This window comes from Chionomys nivalis, chromosome X, assembly GCF_950005125.1.
Source record: "Chionomys nivalis chromosome X, mChiNiv1.1, whole genome shotgun sequence".
Taxonomy (NCBI): domain Eukaryota; kingdom Metazoa; phylum Chordata; class Mammalia; order Rodentia; family Cricetidae; genus Chionomys; species Chionomys nivalis.
The window spans coordinates 1,134,244-1,138,339 of NC_080112.1; the positions used below are offsets into that span (position 1 = coordinate 1,134,244).

At 36.3% G+C, this 4,096-nt stretch overlaps 1 non-coding gene across 1 annotated transcript; it reads left to right on the forward strand.

The window, feature by feature from the left end:
• The first annotated feature begins 292 nt into the window (after positions 1-292).
• LOC130868734 (small nucleolar RNA SNORA53) lies at positions 293-473 on the forward strand. The gene has a single exon (XR_009056550.1). It is a non-coding gene; the product is annotated as a small nucleolar RNA SNORA53 (small nucleolar RNA).
• The last annotated feature ends 3,623 nt before the right edge of the window (positions 474-4,096 follow it).

Below are 4,096 nucleotides of genomic sequence, written 5' to 3' on the forward strand. Positions count from 1 at the left end.
AGGAAGTTAAAGGAGAACCAATTTCAGTGTTGCATTATAAGAATAAAGAGAAACAGCCTAAGGTTTTCCAAAAACCAACCTTAATATATCCAGTAAGCTTATAGGAATTGCCAAATGATAGATATCCCCAAGACTCTGTGAGAACTGAATGGAGTCCTGTGGAAATGTTAGATTTAAGGAGATTCAAGTAAGTGATGGTCTCATATGGCATACATTCACCTTTTGTAAAGCAGGTGTTAAACTCATGGTCAACTTGTAATAGGATTACCCTTCAAGACTGTAGAGACTTGGTTACAGCAGACTTGGAGCCTGGTCCACAATTACAGTGGAAGACCTGATAGGAAGAAACTAAGACGATTGAGTCATTGGCATGTGAGATCAATATACCTGCATGGTAGTCATAGGTTCTGACGGAAATGACTGCATTATGCTGTCATGTGTTACCGTCAGGACTCGACTGGTGTGCGGATACTTGTGAAAAAAAAAAGAAAAAAAAAAGAAAAAAAATGAAAAAAAAAATAAAAAAATAAAAAAAAGAAACTAAGACGATTGAAAAACAGAGTAGAGATAGAGGTATGAAAATCTCCCAAGACCAACTTATGCAACTATAAAAATGCAATCCCTATATGATGGTCACATCCTGGCTTTATGCTGTGCAGCAGCTTTGAATGCTTGGGAAAGAATTAAAGAAGTAGGAAAGAAGATTGACTCATTTACTAAAGTCATACAGGGCCCAAAAGAAACCTTCATTGATATCATACAAAGATTGACACCAGTAGTAAATGGAATGATACCAAATTCAGAAGCTAGAAAAGTAATAATTGCATCTCTGGCCTTTGAAAATGCTAATTCTCAATGCAAAAGAATAATTAGGCATCAATACTGAATCTCATTACTATGATGATGCTTGTATAGGAGAAAAGATTTTCAGAGCTTTGAGGAAAAATCAAAATGTCAAGTGTTAAAAGGGATTGTAGATAGGGTGTTCCTAGAAACAATGTTTTTCTAAGAATGATCCATTCAGAATGCCCCTCCCTTCAGGATTATGCAGAAGGGGTAGCAAAGGCAGGTATTGGACTAACGAATATAGGTCAACAAGGGACATTCAAGGTAATCCTTTGCCATTGGGTAACACCTTGAGGGGCCTCTCACAGCTCCTATGCCAAATCTGGTTCAGTTGATTTCTGTCATCATAGAGGAAACTCCTTTCCAGGGAAATTAAAGAACCTAGTGCCTATTGTAAGAAACCATACTGCTCTGCATAACAGAATAGCTAGAGAAGAGAGAACAAAAAATTCAGGGAAAATCATAAAGTGAATATTTTGGCAAACTTCTATAAATGAACAAAGACCAAAATTAAAAATACAAATAAATGACATTGTCACTGAAGGTCTTATAGACATGAGTGCAGATGTGACAATAATGACTTCAGAACAGCTGGTACAGGAGCAACTAGATGCTCAGCATATTGAAAAGTCAACCAGCCCTTGGAATTCTCCTGTATTTGTTGTTAAAAGAAATCTAGAAAATGGAGCATGGTAACAAATCTAAGAGCTGTTAATAAGGTGATTCAGCCAATGGGCTTTCTACAGTCTGGCATTCCTTTGTCTTCTCCATTGCCTAAAGGATGGCCTCTTATAGTTATTGATTTAAAGGATTGTTTTTTCACCATATCTTTTTTTTATTTTTAAAGATTTTTCTTTTTTTTTCTTCTTTTTTTTTTTTTTTTTTTTTTTGGTTTTTCGAGTCAGGGTTTCTCTGTGGCTTTGGAGCCTGTCCTGGAACTAGCTCTGTAGACCAGGCTGGTCTCGAACTCACAGAGATCCGCCTACCTCTGCCTCCCGAGGCTGGGATTAAAGGCGTGCGCCACCATAGCCCAGCTTTATTTTTAAAGATTTTTATTTATTATGTATATAGGTTTCTTCCTTCAAGTATCCTGCAGTACAGAAGAGGACACCAGATCTTATTACAGATGGTTGTGAGCCACCATGTGGTTGCTGGGAATTGAACTCAGGACCTCTGAAAGAGCAGCCAGTGCTCTATTCCTCTGAGCCATCTCTCCAGCCACCTCTTCACCATATCTTTACAAGGAAAAGACAGAGAAAAATTTGCCTTCACAATGCCTACTTACACTAATTCTCGTCCTTCTAAGAGATATCAATAGAATATCTCCCATAGGGAATGTTAAATAGCCCTACACTGTGCCATTACATTAGAAATGAAATGTAAGCAATTTCCTGAATCTAGAGTTTACCATTACATGATGACATTTTACCATCTGTTTCAAATGTAGATACTTGAGAAAGAATGTTTGAAGAAGAAACTTTTGCCTTGTTGGAGATTACAAATTGCTCCTGAAAAAAAAAATACAAAGAGGAGATTCTATTAATTATTTAGGGAATAAAATGGGTTTACAAAACACTTAGACCCCAAAAGGTACAAATTAGGAGAGCTAGAGTCTGCATTCTCAATGACCTTCAAAGATTGCTAGGAGACATTTCCTATTTACGGCCCCCTATTGGGACAAAACCTGATGAACTGAGAAATTTGTTCATAACCTTAGATAGTGACAAGGACTTACATAGCCCCAGGGAATTATCAGCTGAAGCTGAGAGAGAATTGGCTTTGGTGGAAGAGAAATTACAGAAGGCGCATGTGGATCATGTAGATCTGAATCTTAACTGCATTCTGGTCATATTACCCTCTAAGCATTCTCCCATAGGAATTTTAACACAGAAGGAAAATATTATCTTAGAATGGATCTTTTTAACCATATAAATAGAGTAAAAAAATAAAGATGTCTTTAATATGTATGTGGAAAAGGTCTCTAAGTTAATTCTAAAAGGAAAGTTGAGAATTCATCAATTAGGAGGAATAGACCCAGCAGAAATTATAGTACCTTTTAATAATGATGAAATTGACAAATTATAGGAGAAAGTAAACCCTGGCAAAGAGCTTGCAGTAATTTTTGGAGAGATTAACAACAAATATCCCAAAAGCAAGAGAATTCAACTTATAAAGAGAACTAACTGGATCCTTCCTCACATTGTGCGGGACACACCAATATCTAGCCCCTACATTCTATACTGATGCAAATAAATAAGGAAACGCAATTAAAAATCAGAAAATTTAAGTAAAGTGAATCTAAGTCCTTATGATTTTGTCCAAAAGTCATACTTATATGATATTATAATGGTACTAATAGATTTTAAGGAACCTCTCAACATAGTTACTGATTTGCAATATTCCAAAAGAGTTGTTTTGCATATTGAAAATGCTAAATTATACCAGATGATACAGAATTGACTTTACTATTTATTCAGTCACAAGGAATAATCAGGAATAGGCTTTGTCCCATATACATAACACACATCTGACCCCATATGGTTCTGTCAGGTCCTCATGACAATAGCAAAGGTTTAAACAAGACTTTTCAGTTACATGGCAACAAGCCAAGGAAATTATAAGGAAAACGTCCTACTTGTTCTTTATACAACCAATCACACTACCTACAGGAAGTAACCCAAAGGATACTCAAAAGAGTGGCAGATGGATGTGTTCCATTTTGGAGAATTTGGAAAACTAAAATATGTACACCACACCAATGATACTTATTTACCTTTACAATGTACAACTGCCTTGAGTTTGGGAAAAGACCGATTCAGTAATCACAGGTTTATTGGAAGTCATGGCCATTATGGAAATACCTGCACAAATTAAAATTGACAATGTTCCAGCATATGTCTCTAAGAAAATTAAACAGAGCCGGGCGGTGGTGGTGCACGCCTTTAATCCCAGCACTTGGGAGGCAAAGGCAGGCGGATCTCTGTGAGTTCGAGACCAGCCTGGTCTACAAGAGCTAGTTCCAGGACAAGCTCCAAAACCACAGAGAAACCCTGTCTCGAAAAACCAAAAAAAAAAAAAAGAAAGAAAGAAAATTAAACAGTTTTTTGCTTATTATAATATAAAGCATATTGTAATTATACCACACAATCTTACAGGCCACACAGTTATAGAAAGATCTAATTGGACTCTAAAGGATATGTTAAATAAACAGAAAAGGATAATAAAGACTCCCAGAAATAGATTGCATAAT